This window comes from Thunnus thynnus, chromosome 18 (genome assembly GCF_963924715.1).
Source record: "Thunnus thynnus chromosome 18, fThuThy2.1, whole genome shotgun sequence".
In the NCBI taxonomy this organism is placed as follows: Eukaryota; Metazoa; Chordata; class Actinopteri; order Scombriformes; family Scombridae; genus Thunnus; species Thunnus thynnus.
Genome location: NC_089534.1, coordinates 27053050 through 27077617, shown reverse-complemented (window position 1 = coordinate 27077617; position 24568 = coordinate 27053050). Strand labels below are relative to the sequence as shown.

Here is a 24568-nt window from a genome sequence, read left to right as displayed (position 1 = left end):
TTAATATAGATCACAATGAGCTGTGGGTTTGACTTTGTTTGACATCTTGTTCCAGATTTCCAAATCTCTGCGCACATCACCAATTTGTTCAGGGATTCAAATAAGTCTGGTGTTGTGCTTATGGACGGCTGTTTTGACTGATTGGAGAAACAATCGACCAATCAGACCTTTGTAAGCAGGACTAAGAATGGAGACATTATCCTACATAGTTAGCAAGCTACCTAGCTCTAAAAAACAGCAACAGAAAAATGGACACCAAAATGCCGATCAGCATGGATAAGATGGACACAAGTTGACTTACAGAAATTACAACTCCTAAATCTATTAAATTGTTCATTCATAGATTGCAGTGAAAACTTTGCCATAGCTTCTGTGTTAGCCGAATATGACGCTACCAGAACAGATGCCTGCCTTGCTACTGATGAGTTAAGTGATCAAGCCACTGTAAGACATTTAAGAATACCTGTTGAAGGGATTCTTAAAGTTGCGTTCATTCTTTTTTTCTGGCCTCTTGGGGGCAGAACAATAAGTTGTCATCCCACTTTATTAAGTGAATGTGCTAGCAAACAGTTTCCTATTTACACATCCAGTAGACACAGAGTAACATTAGCATTCATTTGGAATTTTGTTTCTAGTCACCTGATGAATGGAATTCCAATATTCACACTCCTTTCTTCTGTGAAGGTAGTTTCCAGTCAATTTATCAGAGCTTTTTTTCCGCTCAAAACAGCTGCCTGATGCTACTGACAGTAACAGTGAACCAAAGTAGTACATATGTGGGCCATAAAACCAAAGTAATGAGCAGAAAGATGCTAAAATGCTCCACAGAGCTGAGAGGAACTGCAGAGTCAGGTAATAATTCTCCATACGTTTGAGACTACAAGCGACCCCTTTCAGATTACACAAAGACATTTGATCCATATAAAAGCATTGATTACTGCAGCTTTAAAACTTGGGCAGGCAGGTAAAACCCAAACTATCTGCATGACTATAAACCACTGGAGGTAAGAGAGAAAATATGTCTAATAATTTGGGTGAACAGACTCTTTAAAGGTGAAATCTCTAATTAACACATATTCACAGAATAATTAGGCTGCCAGTCTTATCTGTTGCCTGGTAGAAGGGATATTGATTTCTAACAACAATGTCTGTGTTCATTTATTCATCCACACATCCTGATTATGTTTGTCTTTGCATACACAGTTGCCTTTTTCCCTTTTAAACCTCTAACTCTATCAACACACAAGACACTTGAGAACAGAGAATCTCCAAACAAGCAGAGAGAAAAGAGGAAAATACATTTTCATAACTCTGCTTTGACTGGCCGCATCTGTGCGTCTTACAAATTGCATCAGCTAAGATCGTTAGCATGAATCCGTGTAGAAGCCTGACACAGCAAAATGAAAGAGTTAGAAAGAGAAGCTGAACAGGGGATGATTATGGGAAATCTCAGAGCGAGCCTATCTCTGGCACACACACGAGCTGTTGTCTGTCAGCAGAGGAGCGTGGAGACGATGAGGAGACAGGGAGCGGTGGTGTTTATTCTCCATGAAGGCGGTGTAGTCCGACTGACGGCCGGGGCTGCTGGTGACAGGGCAGCACAGCGTGATTGACTGCACGCCCTGTGGAAATTATCACCAGGGGCTGAGGAATAAAGCAGAATAAGCCCGGTGCTATCACATGTCACCATCCCCGTGTGGAGGAATACGCATGACACCCAAGTCTGACGGACTGTCTGGGCAAATGTAACGGTGGCGTCTGAGATAGCGAGGGATTACATTTTTCATTAAAGCTGCACGAGGCAGTCTGGAATGCTAGCAGCTCAGCACATCGGCAAGAGGTCGCATCATGTAGTGTGATGTCAGGAAACTACACACAGCATGCTAAGGTTGACACAACCAGCTTCACTACAAAGATAAGAAAAAAAAAAGGACAAGAGGTGTAAGGTCAGATATGGGTCAGTGTAGCTTTCACCAGGAAGAGAGTTCACTAGCTCCTGTTTAGAAGATTATAAATCATTATCATTATGGTTTGTACATAGTTCTTACCAAAAAACTCTACCAATATTGAGAAATTATATGGTATCTGAGTGTTCTTCTCAATCACCATCAATTGCTGTGATTGAGACAGATGCTTTCGCCAAAGTCAGTACAAATACAGCTGTAATGCTATTTCAGATTGTTGTTTACCTTCAACAGACATATAATAACATAATGAAAATAAATCATATATCACTTCTCAAAATCAACGTTATAAAGTGCTGTATACAAAACAAACAATAAAACCAGTAAAACAGACAAATTGGTTAAAATGTAATGAGATGTCAAGTTTGAAAGACATGAAAAAATACTGGTTATCTGGTAATCAGTAGAACTTGGTTTTGAGACATGATTTGCGCACAAGTTGGTAATTGGAGATCAACTCTGAAATATAATCTGGAGCCTGGCTGTGAAAAACTTTACAAATTATCAATAAAATCTTAAAATCAATCCCTAAAATTAGCAGGCAACCAGTGTGGTGATGCTAAAATCTGAGTAACATGATTTTTTTTCCTGTTGTAGTTAAAAGTCTAACAGCTGTATTCTGTACTAGTTAGAGTCTGATTTCTGGTTTGACAACTTTGAACCTAGAACTCATTTTCAGTATATTTTTCATACTGTAAAAACAGGACTGGATGAGCTTCCAAATGTGTCAAAATTTAGACAGGATTAAAAAAAATACACCCACACAGGCTTGATGCATAAATATATGTAGATGTATTATCTCAAAGGTTTCTGTTTTAGCCCATTAACTACAATTGTGTTTACTTTGCATTCCTGTCAGCCATATTGTAAAGCATGTTGTTAGCTTAATCCCTTTTAGTTCACCTCTGATTTCAATTCATTCCAATATGGAAATCACCTTGCACAGACTTGCATCACTGCTACTTTTATGAATCAAAACTACATTTTTGTCATGTAGTAAGCCTGGTTTAGTCTTAAGCAGGGACTGTGGTGCATTCAGTTATGCTCTGATGTCCAAGAATGGATAGTGGTTTGTCCATTCAAACCCAGAAGTAAAACAATAAAAAAAAGACTGGGGTCATGGAAAGATTAATCTGAATTTGGTCCTTTTATGCAAAGGTTGCTGTTACGCAGTCGAGTCTGCTATCTCAGATGTATAAGAATCCTTGGACACATCAACAGGAAGAGTTTCAAAAGAGTTTCTGCTCATATCGCTTTAGCATGCAACTCTAATGTAACTATGACACAAAAATAAAGGCAACAAAGCATAGATTACTTATATTAAGAAATTCTCTGTATGTTGATGATCATCCTGAAATGAACTAAAACAAGGGGGTACCTGGAAGGCAGGAAATCGATGCATACATTTTTAAAAGAGGCTTGTTTTTTTTTAAATCCTTGCAGCACATTTGTATACATACATTGGCTTAACAACCCTTGATCAGGGTCAGTTCAGCAGCATTGAATATGCTAAACAACCATGGCTTCTTGACCTTCAACAAGAATGCTCTTTCAAGTGAATGTTATGCGAATACATAAATGACATCTATATGGTACAGTGTCTGACTCATTCAATGGCAGCAGATGAAAGCCCTACCAGAGCAACACACAGCTTTGTGGTTAACAACTGCTCATATTTTCTGCTCCATGAATCAGATTGGACGATCAGAGTTGGCTAATCCCCTGTAGACCAGTCTCCCTGATCAATGGTGACATATACCTGATGGAAACAGCTTGTAAAAGATATTCCATGCATTCACCTCTGTTACAGGGCACTTATAAAACTACAGTGGATTGGATTGGATTAGCAGCCTTTTATCAACACCTCACTGATTTTAGCTAATAAACTAGAATAATGTTGATAGTATTTGTCGAACCCTATTTTTCATGATTCCACCGTCGTCTTCAAATGCTGCTTACAAATCCTTTCTAATCAACATCTGAATTAAAGTGGATTGCCTTTGCTAAATCTATACAGTAGATGGACTGCTAGCTCATAAGGGATCAGTAAACCCAGCTACACCTTTCACCAGGCGCCACACAAGTGTAAATCAATCCCAAGGTTCAACCTTTTAATTCTTTATGGAAGCTGCCAAGTAATTGGCTTTGGCTGTCTTCAGTTATGAGTTTTCTACAATTCTGGTTGGAGACTGACCATCTTTTACTGGCCCAGCTTTAAAAGGCCCTAACATGTGGCTGGGGCATGCTCCCCTCTCAGCTGGCGGGTGGCAGGACACCGGGACAAGCTGATAAACTTGGAGGGTGTTTTCTTGATGAAGCCTCAACTGATGATGGTGAGCTAGACTCAGCTTTGCTTGACGGCTGTCACTTTGCTTGAAGGCTGACCTTGAGATCCTCCTGGTAATTTATGGCAAATAATGTTCTAAGGAGTCCAATTTCCGAGATTCACTGTCACTTTGCACTCAACCATCACTCTGCCTCAAAAGACAATCTGCACCCCTGACAGGTCAGTCCCATAAAAAATATTGCCAGCCACCTTGGTGTCCTATCCAATTATGTGAGGAGGGAATTAATACTTTAAGAAGCTGCTAGTTTTTTAACAGTTATTGCAATTTATGCTACCTGTTTCACAGACATATTAAGACTGACTGACTTGAGGCATCATTACTTGCTATGTGGGCGCCAGCATGGCAGTTAACTGATGTAATCATTACTAAATATTCAAATCTTTCTTAACTGCCAGCAACATGGGAGGCTCGAGGAACTTTATTTCAGTAATGTCTCAGCTGAGCTCGACTGCTTATCACTGCTGATGTTCAGTTAAAGTACACAAATATTTTTCAGATCAGTCTTTTTGATCAGTGATGAGGGTGTTGTACTGATGAGGGTGTTGATGAAGAGGGTACCAAGCCTTAGGGTGAAGCTCTTGATTTATTGGTCGATCCATATTCAAAAGCTCATCCTATGGACTGATCAGATGAGCTTTAGTGACCAAAACCCTTAAGTGCATCACACATCAGCCACGTTGCACAGCATCACATCATTTGATGCGCGTCATTTAACAACTGAAGAACATGCCAAATACATCATACAGACATGTATGAGCTGAGGAGCAGAGTGTGATAAAATTGCTGCTCTTCTGAGGAGTTGAGGATAGGATACTGGCATAGTGGTATTGGGAAAAGACCCTTGGGAACATCAAGAACATGCTGTATGGATTACAAATCCCATCTGGCCTGGGAACATCCTAGTGACAAGTAAGGCAACAGCTGGTGCTAGGCGCACTAAAAACACTTGTAGACATTGTGACTAACGGCAAAAACAGTAGACGGAAATACCGACATTGTTCCATTGAAATATATGTGGATGAAAAGCATTTCACCTGAGCAACATGTTTCTGTGTGAAAGGGCCTATGTGAGGCTTTGGCACCATTGACCCAAGTAGCCTCATATGGAGTATAGTTACTAAACCAGGGGTTCCCAATCTTTTCTGTCCTTGTTTCAGGTCCCACAATTCTCATAACAGAAATGAGAGGTTTGTCAATTTGCCACTTGAATTTGTATTTTTATATTCTGTTAATTATTCTGTTAGTTATTCTGTTAAAGAGAATGGGTATAGGTCCAAATTGATGACACAAATATTATTTAATTTACTCTTTAATAAAAAATAATAACAGAAAACCATGTGGGGTCCCAACACCAAGTCTGAGAAATTGTAATGAAGTATGGAGCTGTGATATGATTTAGAAAATAATTGTCCAGGGTACATCAAATCTCCTCAAAATGATCCTTTACATACATACAAGCATATATACATGCAAGTTGAACTTTCATATATACATATAGGCATCCACAGTGATAGCAATACAATCAATACACTGAGTGTGAGGTGATAATGTTTCTCTTTTAAGATACAATATGCAGTTTTTCACCCAAATGCAGGATTGTTTGCCCTTCCTCAAACTTAGTTACACAAGTTCCCTCCCTGACACTTGTCGCTCATATTGTCCACCTTAAAATGGCATCTAGCCTGATGCAGAGGGAAGAGGCATCTGTAAAGACCCCACAGGTGTTAACTAAAAATTCAACGCTGAGGTCTCCTGTGTTTTGTCTGTTGCACATTTAGCTCTGCTTTTCTGACATGTCTTACTGTTTTATCATCACTCTTGATGTTCTGACAGTGTAGCTTCCTTCTGCTTGACGGTCTTAACCAAGCTCAGCGCTGGCTGGCTTCCAAGAAATGGCGTACACCTCCAAACATCCCAACCATCACTGGGTATTTCGCCTTGTCTCCTCACTGACTAGGAGACTACTACAGTGTGATCACATTGTTTACGTACATTTATTCATAGAGTTGCGATCACGGTGAGCAGAAGGTTTGCAGCGGAGATTACTTTGTTAAATGTGTGTTACTGAAAAGTCTTAAAAGACAACTGAGTGTTTTTTTTTTAACTTCTTAATGTTGTATTCACTCCCAACAATCTCCACTAGCATCAGACATGCAGCCAATCATAGATCTTGCGAACCCACGTGGTATCTCCTTAGCTGCTGTAGCCCCGACGTGTAGTTAAAGTTTTTAAGAGGCGCTCATCTTCGAAGTACATCGTAAAGCCTTAATGTAGAAGTATAAATGAAGCTTTATACTTTAAAGATTCGGGACCTCTGGACTGGACTTAATAGATATTTAATGGATTTTATGGCCACTTGGGGGCAAGCTGTAAACACAACACGGACATATTGCTATACCTTAAAAAGTTGATATGGTGTTAGCAAGCAGTTGCCGATATACACATCCAGCAGACACAGAGCAACATTAGCATTCATTTGTAATCATGTTTCTGGCCCCCTGATTAATGCAAGCCCAATATTCACTGTCCTAGCTCTGTTTTCTACAAAAACTGCTGGGAAAAATACCTCTCTTTTGCTGCTACAGTTGTGTCTCTATGCTCACCAGCTAGTTGCTAACTTTGTCTGTCTGCTGTTTGGTGCTGGGCAGGTAGTGTACAATGGGTTTATCAGAGCTTTTTTGCTTAAAATAGCTGCCTGCTGCGGTTAAAAACGACATTGGTGAGAGTGAATCAAAACAGAGCTGAGGGGAAGTGTAGAAGCGACATCGTTAACGTTACACTTAGGCATTTGATCCGTTGCTCATATGCAAATATAGATCGGTCTGGACAGATCTGGACTGGACTTTTGGCCAACTGGTTGGTTGAACTTCTGGTTAGATATCAATGTTTGTGGTGGATATTCACTGTTCAGTTTTGTAAAATTCAGACAATTTTTTTAAAACTACAATTAAAGTAAATTTAGATCTGTTAGAGATTCATGATGTCAGTAATTGGATTAATTCAGTTTGTTTTCTAGCTCTAGTTGTAGTGGTTCAGTTAGCTAACTGATGCATTTGGTTTGACGCTTTTATCATGTCCTCCCTCTATTTCTTTCTCCCCTAAACTTTCCTGTGTCCACCTGCTCTCAAATAAAGCCCCCCCTCCTTCCCGTCTGTCACTGAGAGATCAAGCTCCTGCATGTGGCGCCGTGCAGCTCGGGCTTTGATGAAACCAGCAAGTCTCACCCATTAATAATTACGATCCGGCACACAAGGACATCTGTTTCCCGGGGCTGTATCAGCACATACACAGTAACTTGATGCAAGAGGGCTAAAAGTGGACTCATGTGGTGACACTGCAGTTTTTCACCCATCCACCAATCTCCCTCTCTCTCTCTCTTTCTCTCTCTCTCTTTTGCTCTTTCTCTCTGTGCGTGGCTGTCTCGGCCCGATGCCAGGTTATGTTATAAATTAACGCATTAGCAGTTTTGGTTTGGCTCCTGTGGCCTGATAAAAACAGGTTGCTCAAGACTGAGATCCCCACAGCTGTAGAGGTGGGATAAGAGCTAGTGGACACGAAAGCTATTTGTCATTGTTAATTATTTGACTGCTTTAGCCCCACAAAAGACATGCAAACTAATTAACAAACACAACTAGGAGAGCAGCAGGGGACATCATAGCCGCATTAACACAGGGGATTGTTTTGGGCGTTCTTCAGATAGACTTTGACTCCAGAAAGCTGAATGACTTTATAAAGTAAACTTTCAAGTACTTTGGGGACAGAATTTGCCCACTTACAATCCTATATTTTAGAGTTATTATTTCCCTTGGAACATATGAGTAATTTTATGAGATTAAATATACAGTGCGTCTTTGTCCACTCCAATTTTAAAGTAGTGTTTTTTTCTCAGTATAGGAGGTTTCTATTAGCATTATAACAGTACTATTCCCAGATATGTAGAATCACATTCATGTACATATTTTGGGGAAATCACAACTGAAGGAATGTCTTTGGCATTGCATGTGAATGAATCTCTCTCCAGCTATCCACTGACTCCTGGTCAATGACCACACACCACTCCATTGTCTTAAACCATTTCTTATAGCTGTTGGCATTGAGTGACTCCCAGACTTGATGCACCTCCCTGGTTCTATCCTCCTCCTCACTGACAAGATGTTCTGCTCTGTGTAGGAGGGTTTTCATTGATCTTTGATGTTGTAAGTGGTGGTTGGAGTTAAATGAAGATATTGGTGTGTGAGTGGGTTTCCTGGACACACCATCTTACCATCATGTTTCTGTTCACTAGTAAACCTGATGTGTGGGTTTATACTGTTGATGTGTCGGGTGACACATGACAACAGTATGCATTTAGTTCATGTGTTGAGCTACGCTTGCTGAATGAAGACTCTGAGATGTGGTTAAAAGCTCTGAATCATTAGTAAGTGGACCTTTGATTCTCTTCAGCATGTACTGTTCCCAAAGGACTAGAATGAATATCCATGCACAGAGGACAAAAGGTGGACTCACCAATATTAGATCTTCAGTGTGTCAGGTTGGTAAAGGGTTCAGTATGCTTCAAATAACCTAGTTAGTATAAAGTGTTGTCTGAACATGTCTGAAGACAAAATTCTTCATACTTTTTAAAACTTGTTGGCCACAATTTGTCCTATTCCAACGTCAGAAAGGTGTGGGGTGGGGAGGGTGGTGTACACTGTTAAATCATCTAACAAGCATTTGAAGGTCACATGATAACACCTAAGCCATTTGCTGAATAAAGACGTAATGCAGTTCATACCCTGGAATGATTAGTAAATAGATGTTTGAGCTTAGGTTTTCTTCATCATACAGTATATTATGAAATCCATGCATAGATGACAAAGGTTTAGTCTTTGGTACATCTGGATTAAAGTAGTCAGGTTGGTAAAGGGTTCAGTATTCTTCAGATGACATAGATTGTACAAAGTGTCACCTTAACATGAATGAAAACAAAAGTGTGCGAAACTTGTTGAACGCAGTCTGTCCTATTATGAAGTCAGAAAAGTGCTGGGTGGGGTTTGGAGTGGGGAAGGGCGTCATACATCGTTCAATGATCCAACATGTGTTTGAAGCATACTGACTCCTTAAGGACACGTGATGACATTTGAACCAGCTCCATTTGCTGAATAAAGACCATGAGATACAGATAAAACCTCAGAACGATTTCTGAGTATGTTTGAGCTTAGATTTTCATTACCATATATTGTTGGTGTATATGTATGTACATTGTAGGCCAAGAATAAACAACTGTGCATAGAAGAATTACACTCACTGAGCACTTTATTAGGAACACCTAACCCTTGCCCAAAATTAAGAGAAATGACACACTCACCAGTATTAATCTTTTTAACCTTTGATTTAAAGTGGTCTGGGTGGTAAATATGTGTATTCTTTGCACAGTTTGCTGATGCCAAGTAACATCATGTCACATTATTTCTAAGCTTTTAAATTAGCTATCACTGTTACTTGGGGCAGCCAAGGTACAAAGATTCATGTTTTAAATCTATTTATTGCACATCTACATTTCTAGAAACTCTTATTTAAGCAGGTCTGGGCTCTGTCTCTTGCCAAAAGACATTCATTTCCAGGCTAATTATCTGTACCTTAATAAACCACCTATAGTAGCAGACAACTTAGCTCTATAAGGCACTTTGTGCCAATTGTCAGTACGGCAGGTACAAACTGCTGCTAAATGCTGCGGAGGGTGAACTCTCAAGTGGAGAATTAGACTTAAGGAAAAGAAAGGCAGAAAGGGGAGTTTGACCAGAGCACAAAAGTATGCAAGAACTCTCTTCTGTTTCATTTGACCAGCTAAAACCCTCAGGGGTAATTCATCTAGATGGTTCAGCTATTTCAGTGTGAAGCAGTAGGTAATTTTGTAAACTGCGTTCTCAGGATAGTTTCTCCATTGCTGGAAATGATTGCATCTAATAAAAGTTTCATATTTTCACTACAGGGAGCCTTGTTTTATATTGCAAGATCCCTGTTGGCAGATCGCACAATAGGTTCCATTAAACAAAGCTTCTAAATAAAGTGCCATCGTGCAGCTGGGATATATGCATCCAATTAATCTTGCTAATACCTCTTGTGGTAATAGCAGGCATGGATTTTTTTAAAAGTAAGCATGTTTCGTGAGCAGTAGAGTGAAAGTCCATCAGTGCACTGAGCATTCATCCACAGTGCAGTGATAGAACTCTTCTTCTCTCTCTCCTTTCTCAAACTGTATTTCTGTCTCTCTCACCTACTCCCTCCATCATCCTTGGTACCTCTGAATCAGTGATGCTAAAACTTTGGAGAAAGTTTCCAAGGAACACGAGACACTCAGATTAAAAGAGAAAGAGGGGAAGTGCAGAGGCTTATAAGACATATTTATCACTTAAGTGCTTAAGTCCACTTTATTTCAGTGTCCTCCAAATTAAACAACAAGAGTCATTGTTTTTCAATGCCTTTTCCAATGTACCATCACTAAAGTTAAGATTTGGTAAGATTTGGCACAGAGTTTCAGAGTTTCACAGAGTTTCACAGTAGAAGACTGTTTTCATATTCATCTGCTGAAGGGAGAAAGTTTTTCTGTGCTCACCTTAAATCTCAGTTTAAAGTGTCAACCTATGAGCAGGATATCACAACTAGTTTGGAGCCAATCTTGGTTCAATATGCAATGTATACAAGAGTGATATGGACTGAAAATGGACTTTTACTGACATTGCTACAACAAAGTATAACGGGCCAATAACAAGCATTCAGATGATCCTACAGGATATAAACAAGCCAAAAGTTTAATCAGATTAAACCAAATGAAGGTGAAACTGAAAGTTAACACACCCAAAACTCTTGGCAAAACTGGCATTAATCCCTAATTGCTCAGGAAACTATGTGCAAACACAATCATGATAAGTTTAAAGTGGCATTCATAATTCTGGGGGGTTTGGTTCACTGAAACAAGTTGTTGAACTTTATCATGTTGAGCATACAGTGGATTTATCAGTCTTTTTCATTATAACAGCTGCTGCGGCTGGAAAGGAGGCTGATGAGACACTGAACTAAACAATAAATCAAACCAATGTGCTGAAAGACACTAAAATGCTACGTAAAGCTGAGAGGAAGTGTAAAGTCAGATGATCATTTTTTGTGGCGTCTTCACTATGAGTGACACTTTTCACATTGCATAGTTATTTAAGCCATTGTTATTATAAAATATTTATTGTAGTGCAGCTTTAAAACCTGTCTGACCACTACTGTTTCCTGACCCGTGTGCCTTCTGTTTAGTGATGTCACTGTGCTCCTAAGTCTCAATAATGGCCAGAAAATATGAGTAGGTATGAAAATAAGACCCAAGTTGTCACAAAGAAGAATTATCCTTTAAGTTAAAGCTTGTCTGTGCACCACATTAAGTTAAGATACAGTAAGGCAGTTTAAGATGGAGAGAAACAGAAGGTATGAGGGAAAAAGAGAGAGAGACAGGCAGAGAGAGAGATACAGAAATCAACACCGTATCAGAGAGTGTAGAAAAGTGTATTATCTCCTTTTGCCTCACATTGTGTGTCAGCCAGTGGGAATCCTGCTCTCCTCGCTGACTTCTGTTCTGTTTCATCCAAGTACAACGTTGCTGTTAATAATTAGAGAGGAGGTGTAGACGCAGCCGATTCACCACAACAATCTGTTGCACACAGAGCTGTCTCATTTTAATAATTAAAATGAATCTACTCTTGTGCATATTTGCATAAATTAAATGAATATTTGTTCTGCAAGGCTTGGCAAACACATTCCTGTCACTGCAATGTGTAAGCATGGTCATGATTGGCAGAGTCTGTTGTCCTACAGGAGCGCTAATCTCCACTCTGTGGCACTGATACCAGGGAACAGCAAGGGGTTCGCTGCTGCATGCATGACCCTATCATATGTGATATACTGGATTTCCTCTTTGTGCAGTCACACTTTTACGGGATTAAAGTGCTGCACCTTCCCTTTGGCTCCTTCTGCCTTTGGGATGTGACCCTATGGCCCCTGACCTTCTGGGTTAGCCTTCAGCGCTGTAATCAAAACATACCCTAGAAGCTCCCTCCTGGTGCTATTTGAGGTGAGAGGAAATGAACTGAAGCACAATATAATTCTTATTGATTACTATGTGCCTTGACTTCAAAATTGATATAATATTCTCATAATTGGGTATCGCTCCACTAAATAACCCTGCATGGGATAACTAATAGCCAGATTTAAAGCAGAGAATCAGAAAAGATTTTAAAAAATCTAATAATGGTATGATATTAATTTTAACATATACATGACAGACATTTTTATGAGGATCCCATATATTTGTTCACTTAAAGGATAAGTATTATAAACATCTGTGTGAGGTGTGGCCTTATAGTGTGTGACTTCACCAAATCTCTTTTATATGTCCCACAGCGTCCCTCCTCCGATGTCTGTGAAACCATAGAGCAGAGCCAAGACAAAACCCACTCAAAAATAAATAACACATGGAAAACAACAGTTATTAAAAATATTGAATATAAAATGTTTTTTTATTTTTTCACTATGACATCTTTTAGTACAATCTTTTTTGTACACACATTTAAGAATGAACAGTTTGTTTGATCCTTCAGTTGGTGCATTGAGTGGGCCTGCTTTTTTAAGTAAGTAGTTCGACAGACACATACTGTATGTAATTTTTTTTTTTTTAATTCTATCTGAGACAACAAGTGTATTACTCAAAAAATGGTTATTTGGGTGTAGTTACTCTTAAAGTCCAACTGAAATCACAGTCACCCCTTTTGTGCGGTCAAAAATGAAAGTATTTTATATATATTGTCTATTACTTTCAAATAAAAAGGAAGAAAAAGATCTTTAGGGAAATATCAGAAATGTTCCTCTTTCTCTCAGCCTCCATAGGGGTGTGTGGGTATCTGCGTTTGATTGACAGCAGCTGGCAGGCTGACCCTCGGCAAGAGAACATGAGACAAAGTATTCAAACTTGCGCTGGAAACTGTAGCTTATAAGTCATGGGCACAGAGTGTTGTTAGCAATAGTATTTAACAGTAAGGAAACACCAGCATCTAAACCGACCAGAATGACATTTACAGATATGTTTTTAAGCTGTTTCATGTGCTGTAGCTGACTAGCTAATTAGCTACCAAGCCTGCTGTTAGTTGGTCACTGAGGCTTGCAGAGGAGCCTGCACGCAACTGTCGGCCGCAACTAGCAATGAGAAAACATGCAGTTTAATATTACTACAACTTTAAACAATTGTGACCAACATATGTATTGAGCAGGACGTTTTACAGTCTTTTTCTATATTACCTTAAACATAACAGTAGCATTTCTGTACTTACATTTCTTGTTATTTTTTTGACTGAGATATAAGCTGATACAGATAAATTTATGAATTTTGGCCCACCCATTTAAAGGATGCTGTTCCTTCCTCTGTAGCATGTCTGTTGGTTGATTCTTTCCTCCAAAGTGCACAGTATGTGCATTTCCATTAGGACGGACATTTTTAGCATCATTGAGTCCAGTGGGAGTTAACCTTCTAAACTATGCAATACTAGTGCTTTGCTCCTTGCAGCAGTACGTTTAAGATACATTCTCACTCTCCTTCATGACACAGCAGTATCTACTATCACAAACCAAACCCAGAGAAAACTTTATGCACCTGTTCTGTGAGACAGTTCTTTGAGGACAGTGTTTTTCATGTGAAGTTTCTGCACAGTGGTGGTCTCTGTTTACATAACAGGTTTCTGACTTTGAAATGTAAAACTCCTCTCTATCCCAGAGAGTCTGCACACTTGGTGGGCTGGTTTTAATTAACTGAGGAGAGGAACAATTTTACACCGATGAGTTGTGTTTTATTCTCATATGTGGGTGTATTTTAACGTAGCACGCAGTCTCCCGACTGGACGCCAGGCGCTGCATCCCATTTGTCATGCAAACTAGAAACTGGATAAGCCTTTCCCCAGGCTGGGAGCTCAGTGGGTTTGTTCAGATATTTCCATGCTGTGATGGTTTGTAATTCAGAATTCTGTTCTGTTCTGTTCAGTGTACTCTTCACCAAAGTCTGTTTTGTTCTGTGTAGACTAGATTTAAAGATAGTGCTTGTCAAAGTCTGAATTTCACTCTCTGTATTACAGATACTGGATCTGTGTGTGTGCATAAAGAAGTATCCAGGTGCAAAACACCACCTCTGGCAGTCATGAGGAATAGAGGGTATGTATTGAACTCTCATTCTCACACAATATCACACCCCCCTCCAGACACACTCACTATGTCTGTTATGACAGAAGTAATATCATCAGCGAACTTCAAAAAGTAAAGCAGCTCCAAATCGACAATGATCAGTATGATGGTTAGAAATGGACTTTTCCCTACTGTAGGTCAAACCCCCAAAAATGCTGAATCCTTCATTCCCCATAATGCCAGTACACTGTTTTATTTGACTTTTCTTATTTGACCTCATACTTCAGAACGCTCCTCTAGAGAAACAGAAGCCATTATACAACTGTAGTACTCTGTATAATTAAACTGGACTTGGTATGCAAAGTTTTTTAGTTCATGTAGCTGATTGTGAAGGATTTGGATGGGAACTGTAGTTGATGTTGCTGCCAGATGAACACAGGAACTGATTCTGATGGCGTATAGACATCTGGTTTTATTTTAATGCGGGATTTGTCAGTCTGATCAAAGTATTCAAAGGAAAGTATCCGTTCACATTGAGTCTCTTTACTTGAAACTTTGGCAGTTGATAGTAACTTTTGCCAGAATTCTCTCTGAATCTGTTTGCACAACAGTTCTTTACCACTTTTCAGGTTTGACGAGAAGTCTTTTTTTTTGCTTACTCTCCCATATGAATGCAGGGTGGCAGATGCTGACTGGTCAGTTTTTGCCACTCAAGTGTGAGTGAGTGTAGCGACTACACATCCCATGCATACCCTCTATTCATAGAACCACAGTTATATACATATATATATAACTCTCTTTTGGTATTAAGGCCTCAGTGTGCTTGTCTGACTATTAAACAGCATCAGTGAGGTGCTTTCTGGTGGAATTTGGTAACTTTCTGAAACAAACAATCAAAACAATTACGCCCACATTTTCTCTCATTGTATATAGATTTTACATAGTTTTATCATGATATAATACATTTTCAAACATTTTTGAAGATTCAGTTGAGAAAGTGCTTGTAAAGAAAATAACACATGCGAATGTCTGTTTCTGGTAGAATTAAATATCTGACAAATCCAAGTGCTTGATCATATTGGTGCAAAAATCCTTTTAACAAGAGTTTATTAGTAATAACTTATTAGTTATTAGTTTTATTAAGCAATCAACAGAAGATAGATTAATCATTTTTCAAGAAAAAATACCAAACATTTCCCAGTTCCAGTTGGTCCAACTGTCTTCTTTTTCTGTTTTATGTAATTGCAAACTTCATATAGCTATTTGGGGTTTTCACTGTTGGTTGGACAAAACACTTGAAGATGTCACTTGGGTCTTTACGAAATTGTGATGAGTATTTTTCATAATTTTCAGATATTTTATTGACCAAACAATTAACCAATTATTCAAAAATATAATCAGCAGATTCATCAGTGATGAAAATAATCGTTAGTTGGTTGCAGCCCTGCTTTTAATCCAAATAACAATCCAACAGTCCACTGATTTGCTACATTGCCTGCAATGGTCCGACTGTCTGAATGTGTGTGTTCTGTTATCCCCATTTGTGCAATTTACAAAAGTGATTTTAATGGGACTGTATTTGTATAAATAATGATAATTAGTGCTTTGTTGAAAGTTCATGAACATTCCAAGCAGCTACATCATATTAGAGGTGGACAACTCAGACTGATATATTGATCTAGTATCAGCTTTGCTGGCTGCCAAGCTGTAGGTGACTGTACTTCCCTACCTGACCTTGGCTTTTGAGTTTTTCCTGTTTAGCTGTCTCACTTGGGTTTCTGATGAGACCTGCTGCTGCCTCGCCTGGCACGTGTTGTTAGTTTAGTACCAACCTCAGCTGGGTGGGGGTTGAGTTGAGCGTAGGTAGGCAGAGTAGTAAATCCACACCGCGCTCATCCATCACTGTGCCTATGTCGCGGCTCTCTCCCCCTCTCTCTGCCTCTTTCCCTCCAGCTTAGCCGAGCTACGTCCCCTCTTATACACGTTCTGTGGCACATGATTAATCCTTCCGCTCATATCTCTTCTCATGTGTCAGCACCTTCGCTGCTTTATAGGCTTATTCTGAAATGAAGTGACAGTTCCACTCTGAAATATCACCAAATTAAGACTGCTGGCATGTGTAAACAACGCAAATATACGCCGAAAACCATAAATCAAATCAGGGGGCGACGCCTAACTCTGCTATTAAAACTTTGTTGACCCTGTAATATTTAGAGGTAATTTTGTGTGGTTGAGCCTTTTTAGCTGATTCTACATGAGTCATCTTTCAGCTGACTAATATACTGATGATATTTGTGATGTTGTGTGCATTAGTTCCTGAAAAACTGTACTCATAAATCACACATGGATTTATTGTAGTGTTGGTCACAAATAAATGGGCATTTAGGAAGTACATCTTAACTGGCTATTTCACTGTTACGATTGCATTTATGTGCAGGAGAATATAATATAAGGCCTGTAACAGAGTTTTCAGTTAATAAGTACATGGAAGAGGCTTCCCTCAGCTTAATTACACACTTCTACATCTCTTCACCAAACCACTTCACCTGTGCAGCGTTCTGTATTTTTTTTCTTGCAAAATATAGCTGCTCCTGTAGAGCGTTATTAATAATATCCGTCCTCGTTTCCTCCTTAATCAAGCTTTGTTAAATATACACTGTAAAATCTCATTATCAGTTTAGTTAAATCATCTTGTCTTTCATAATTAAATTATAATTACATAGTAAGTTAGTTAGTTAGGAACTTTATTGTCCACATTGTGGAAAATCTTTGGATATCTTTGGTTTCACTACATTATTATCACCATACTCATACAGCTTATTAGCATAATCCACTGTTGTGCAGATAATGATATTGATTAGTCAGTCATTCAAAAAATGCATAAAATGTATTGTGTCAATGCAAGGTTTCAAAATGGACTCCTGACAAAAAGCGCAGAAATGTCGAAACATTAAAAAAAACCTAAAGTACATCTTTGGTAACGTTGGCTAACGCAAAGGTAATTAACAACACTTCCACTTTTATTGTGAAGCACATGCAGGAAGTAGATTTACGCACATGAACTTACAACTGTAAATGAATGGAAATCAACAAAAAACTGTATTCAATGTGGATTGCGATGTTCGCTCGATAAAGTCAGTATCAGCCCTGATGCTGATGCAAAGGATCAGATCGATGCACTCTTAGCAAAAAGTAATTTTACACTGTACACTGCACTTCAATGACAGCAGTGCCTCCTGAACATGATTCATTTTTATCAAATTAATTTTCTGCAGGAGCGATGCATTAAACCCTCTTTAGTTTGAAGTCAGGGAAAGTTTTTGCAGGTTTATAGATGAAGTGAGACACTTGAATGAAGAGGACATCTCTGCAGTTGTGGAGGTGTGTGTGTGTGTGTGTGTGTGTGTGTGTGTGTGCAGCCTGCTGGGGATGAGACAGTCTGAGAGTTCTCTGGAAAAACCTTAACTGGCTCCTGGCTTTTGAGGCTGACTCGCCTGCATATGCATGAAGTCAAACGTTGTGAGCGGATGGAATTCATTGAAAGAAAAATGTGACAAGCTTCAGTGTACAAGCGCACACATATGGACTCAAGATAATGCACATGTACACACACACACTTCTACTCCAACGTAAGGCGCAGCTCTGAAACCAGCTGTCCCACTCTGTTTAAATTATCACCTGTCAGCACAAATTTAGCTTGCTTCTGAAGGGGCTGGAATTTAAATTTTCAGATCTGCCATAGAAATCACCTGCCACCCCTCCTTCCTCTGTCATCCATCATGAAGTACAGACATTGGAGGCCTAGCCATCAATTTTCTTCATTTCCTTTTAAGATCACAGGGATTTAGTTCAGTCTTACTCAGGCAGCTCTGCACAGTGACTAAAGATAGAGTACGAAAAATTTAAATATTTCTAGAGAGGTTTCTTCTGTGCTAGCTAGCGAATATATAAATGGATACATTCTGTATTATACGGTACATGTCTTTGTCTTTAGTTCATATGAAGATATTCTCTTTTAAGGTGGGGACACACTTTGCGGTTGTTAGGATGAATATAGTCCTGATTTGGCCGTCACGACTGATTGATCCAAGTTGGTGTCGACATCAGTGCATTTCAGTGATTTTCATTTCTGCTTTAGTCCAGGAACATGTACTGTGGGATTGTAGGGATCACCTACAGATGATTTACAACATTTTTGGCTCGTGACCCCTTGACATGAAGCTGTCTGCGTATGATCACTCGTCACCAGTTGCGTGTTTCTCAGGTGATGGCCAGTTCAATCAAAGAGTGATTTTTATTCCTCAGGTTTGAACTTTTTTGGGGCCTTAAGCATGGATTTGCAGGCTTTGTCTTGCAAATCCATGAAGAGGTACTTGTTCCAGTCTTGTCTTCTGTGTTTACTCAGTTCAGTATGTGCCCCATTCTGAGTGTCAAGACTAAAACGATCCACAATCAATTATGTGTGGGATGTCTAGTCTTTGTAGGTTTGAATTATCTTAAGGTATGTTATCAGCTAAATTCTCGCCACCTTACTTTTTACCACAAGATTTGAGTCTGGAAAACATACTGAGAAAAAAACTCAGATATGTAGAGGACCATTAAACAAAAGTGTAGACAATAACATAACTTGCTGCTTCTGCAAAATCCCAGAATTCATTAAAATTAGATGTGGTATATCTAAAATGAATATTGTGAAGCTGTATGCAAGGGTGTAGATTTGCTTTTAGGGGTGAGCAATTAATATGCATTTTAATCATTCTTGCAAACAACTATGATAAAATTCTGTTGCTTATTCTTCTTTTTCATAACAGTCCAATTGTAGTATAAATAAATAGGAATGCCTTTTAAGCCTCTGTATTGTTGATGCACCAACGCTACCTAAAGCCATTTTTAGTTTCCTTTGTAGATGCTTGATGCTTTCTGATAGATGATGTTGTATTTGTGGTTTTCTTTACTTTCTTATTTTTGACTGAGGTTCTGTTCTTGCATCTTTTTAGGAGAATATGAACTGTAAATAGAAATATATATAGATTAAATGTTCTTTAACCCCAAAAAGTTGGTAGTTTTTTCAGCCATGAGCTATGTGTGCAGGTTACATGTAGCCCCAACAATCAGTTCTTCCCTTCTCTCCACTATACTATGGTTGCAGGACAGTAGGAGGACAGTCTTCACAGAGAGCTAAGTAAAGAAATGAACACGAAACAATAAAAGTGAGGAGGACAAAAATTAGATTTTGAAAAGTGAGGAGGACACCCCAGGTGAGGGAGTAGGACTTCATGTTAAAAGTCTTTCTCAGATCTATACAGACACTGATATTAGTTGGTAGAATCGGAGGACAGCTGTCTTGTCTTGTGACATGCCAGCAAGTGGTGGGTTTATTCAGTTAGCAGCAGGAAGGAATCATGTTGATGTCTGAATGAAAGAATGTAAAGTAAAATCAGAGTAATAGTAAAAAATATTAGTTGAATCCACTCATTCAAAGAGTCTGTGAGGAACAGAAGTCATTTATCTCTTTTAACAATTCCCTCAGTTGTATTAATCTTTCTAATGAACTGATCAAGCATACAGGAGCAGCCAGGCTCTTAGTCTTTGGCCGTGTGTTGAGTGAGATTTACATCTTTCTCCCAGCAGCCTCGGAGTTTAAAGCAGATCAATAGAAGCACGTCCTCAGAGGTGTCATCATTTTGATCCTGGTTGTGACTCGTACTGCTGCCCATCCTCACTCAAGCCTCCGCCTCCTGTGTTGGCCACTGGCAATGAGCAAGTGGTAATAACTATAATGACACAATTACCTCTAATTCAATGCAAATGTGGCAACGTGGCAAACGTTAGGCCCACGGCGCTCCATCAGCCCCGGGGCATCAAAGCTGGCCTTGTGGTCCTGTTGCGGTTTAAATGTTTCTGAGTAACTATAAAAGGCTGTGCTCTTACTGTTCCCACACCTCTGGGTGTCCAGATATTTCACCCCAACACAATAGAAGATATTGTGTAGTCGGCTTACTTATGGATTGGACGCTTTTCCCTTTTAGCTCGCGGGGCAGAGCTCTGCCACGGACTAATGAGGCAGAAGACAACCTGAAATCAATAGCTGCTCCCAGCGCAATGCAACGAGAACAGCCTCAACAGTGGACTCTAGTAATTAAATGTATTTCAGCGTGTATAACGGGAGGCTGGTTAAAGGGTGGAGGGCAGGAGAGTTGTCCGAATGTAGGTTAAGTCTATTCTTTTCTTGTCAAACCTTTGCCAGCTGTGAGGTGCTTTTAGTCTGCAGGGTGATGTGTCCTCTGGCCTTGTTAGTCTTAATGCGTGGAAGCTTGGCACAGTCCCTGTAGATGACTACTTTGGCCCCAATGTAGTTTATGTAGTGCAAATGACTGCAGCAGTGCACTGTAGTATTTACCTCGACAACTCCACAGTGCTCTCACCAATCTCAGGACAATGGTGTCGCAAAGTGGGAGGTTTTGGAAGTATTTTCTCTCTCTGTAAACTGGCATTTGAAAGATTGATTTTGATGAACATGAATCTCAATGTTCCTCAAAATAGCAGCATGGTCTTTTTGATAGTTAGATTTGTGCTATGGTCATCAGTTTTAATTATTTCCACTTTGTTCCAGCACAACCACCTTTAAACACAATACTGAAATATTATCACTGTACAAAATCACATTAGCAAACAGTTGCCCAATTACACATCCAGCATAGCACTCATTTAGAGTTATGTTTCTGGCCACTAAACAAAATTAAGTTCAATATTCTGTGCTGGACAGATAGTGTACTGTTGGTTTAGCAGAGCCTTTTCTCTGAAAACAGCTTCCTGCTGCTGGAAACGAGCTTGATGAGAGCAGTGAGACTGAACCAAATTAAAGGTGTGGGCCTGAAAACCAAAACAATGAGCTGATAGACACTAAAACTGTCAGTAGAGCTGAGGTGAACTGCAGAGTTGGGTGATGATTCTCTGTGGGTTCATCACTAATATTGACCCCTCTAATATTACACGCAGTCATTTGATCCATTGTTAATATGAAAATATTGATTAGTGCAGGTATAAGTTTTTATGTACACAAACTTGTACTTTCAACTCTTTATCAAAGAAAACATCATCTTTTGATGAGAGGATACAGTGTTTCCCACAGGTTGAGAATTGACTTGTGGTGGCGGCGTGTGTGACTGACTGGCATGCAGTGACTCATAGAAGGGGAGAGTGTAACCCAGGTTATTTTCTGTAGCTCCAATTTACAGATGTCCCCTAAATGCCTCACATTCATTGGTAGATGCTGGCTAGGCGGCTGCACACAGAGAAGCCTCTAGTCCCCACTACTGCAGCACACACCCCGAGACAGAGTTTTATCTACCTGGGCTAGTTGCCCAAGTGGAGCCTGTATATGGGAAACGCTGGAGGATAATTCAACTGTGAGAGCTTAATGTCCATCCAAGCCTTGAAATACCTCCTTCCAAGCGACTCCACTTCCTGTTTTGACTGGCTAGAATTGTTAGTTGTATTAACTGGATGTCAATCATGGATTAATATTTCATTTTAACACTGAGGTAGTTGTGGAGCTCTATTCCCAGCCAGTCACTTAATTAGAAGAGTCTACAAACAAATCATTGTAAATATCAGAGAAAAAGACATTCATGAATGTTTTATTCTCAAAAAATATAAAAGATATATTTCTGGTTTTGGAAATTTAATCAAGGTAGTTTGATCGACAACAGCAGTTAAATTAGGCATATCCATTAATGTCACCCAAGAAGACTCATCTAATATTTGCTTTTATTTCTTTCAAGTTATTGATTTATTGTTATTTTTTATAAGCGAACCGTTATTGAGGAGATTATCCACTTTCTGTAATGTTGTGGGAAAAAAATGGCAGAAATACAGCGACGAAAGAGGTGCAAAAGCAATATCCAGGGCCGTTGCCTCAGGCTTTGTGGCTTTTTATTGTTGCATATCGCTGCCGGCCAACTCAGACAAGCTGGTGGTATTGGGCCATAATTGAAGTTGATATTAAAAGACAGGAGCAATGCGTAAGTCATGAGAGGAACACAGCAGGGTCATCACAGCCAAATGACACGGCGCTGTAACTGCAGTCACCTTCCCCGTATACTTGACAAACTGCTGCCACCAGGCTACACAGGGAACAAAACAGACACATAAAGCACTGCCCTTCACAAAAGCCCTTGACTTCAGTGCTTTGGCATAATGGCATTGTCACCACTTAAGATGTACTCGCAGGACAATAACTTGAGGGAGAGAGTAAAATGTGAAAAGACATCAAGCTCACCTCGAGGTGTTTGTATGCTACGTGAAGGGTAACTGCTGTGTTACTGAAGCACCTGACGGGCATGAGACACATTATTGCCTCCACCCATCATTTTTCAGTAACAATAATTTTTGGCCTGTATTGTCCTGATGACATGATTCCTCCTGAAAAAAATAAAACAGTATAGTTAAGGAAAGGGCTAAACAACAGTAAGACGTTATAATGTCTTTGTACTAATGTATTATGCTGAGTGTAACCCTGGTAGTCACTATTCCCAGAGCCAAAGAGAAAATACCTTTGTGCTCCTTGCCTTCCACTGCATCATATGGGGCTCTGACTCAGTCTACTTCTATTTCTAGGATTGTGTGTGTTGTGCTGTAAGACGAGTGGAGCAGGTTCACTGTAATCCGTCATAGTGGGCTACTAATGTCACTGGCATCCCATACTAGCAGCAAAACTCCCAAAGCATGTATGTGCATGAAATATGCACTGTATACACATGTTTTGTTTTAACAAATAATTTAATCTTATATTAAAAGTTGTTTTTTCTGAAAAGGAATTTAACTATTTTTGAAAGGGGACATATTATGCACATTTCCAGGTCTATATTTATATTCTGCTCTACTGGAATATTTTTGTATGATTTACAAAAAACTCTGTATTTAACTCACACTGGCCCTTTATGCAGCCCCTCAGTTCAGCCTCTGTCTGAAACAGGCTGTTTTAGCTCCTGTCTCTTTAAAGCCCCCCTCCCAATGAGCCCCCTCTGTTCTGATTGGCCAGCTCTTGGAAGCTGCCCCTCGGAAGATCTCTACCAGCTCTGGAAGCTACGTCAACAAACCATGCAACAAACTAGAGTAGTAAGATTTCACTACTTTTTTGTGTTTTTTACTTGAAATATCAACTCCACAAATACATCCTTACATGTTGGAGCCGAAATGATATACGAGAGTGGACAATGCGAACAACATATGGAAAACCTTAGCAACAACCTTAGCAACCAAGGCTATGGAACAGATAGCTGCTGGGTGTGTGCGACAAGTCAACGTTAACTTGTCAGCAAGGTAGAAAAAAAACGTGTTCAGAAGTTCAGAAGAAGTCCTGGCTTTTGACTTGCAGGGAACATTTCTACACATGTTAACCTAAAGTTTTTGAACTTGGACCAAGTCTAGCATAGATATCCAACATCATATCAGTATATAAATAACAGAAAATCACAAAAAGCATAATATGTCCCCTTTAAGTTAGGAGTTAGTTGAAAGAACTTGATTTGATTTGGAAAGTAAAAAATACTTTTTGCAAACTAGATTGAAGCAACAATTTTACCGTAGGTGGTTTTTGATGTAATTTAAGTCAGATCTGTAGACGTGCTGCATGTCTCAGGCTGGCTTCTTTAATCTGATCTCCAGCTGAGCTTTATTTCACTTTGCAGCACTGAAAGCTGACATCAAATCCAGTGAGAAGTCGGCTGGACATGACTGCACCATCAACCTCTTCTGTCACCTGTGTTGTGCGATACTACGTTGACGCTCTGCACTCTACTAGATATTGCAAATAAAACATGAAGTATGGCCTTTATTTACCCCAATTTTAGCGAGATGTCTCATTTTCTGATCTGCTCCTTTTTTAATTTGCTGTTGATGCTGTCTGCTGCCCAAGCAAACTCAAAACTTCCTCCATCTTTACTTGTTGTCCTGTCAAATGCACCACTCTGCTGCTCTCTTTTTACACAGACACAGTGTTTTCATTCAATAATTAATTTCAGTTGCTTCTTCTTTGCAGTTTTTTTCGATCGCTGTTAAGCTACTGTC

General features: G+C 39.5%; 1 protein-coding gene across 2 annotated transcripts in view; it reads left to right on the top strand.

Annotated features, from left to right (window-relative positions):
* The window catches only part of LOC137169538 (heparan sulfate glucosamine 3-O-sulfotransferase 5), a 117964-nt gene that overhangs the window by 66911 nt on the left and 26485 nt on the right, over positions 1-24568 (top strand). For both annotated transcript variants that reach the window (XM_067572782.1, XM_067572781.1), the window contains exon 2: positions 14452-14527. The gene's annotated coding sequence lies outside the window, so the exon portion shown is untranslated. The remainder of the gene's footprint in view (positions 1-14451; positions 14528-24568) is intronic.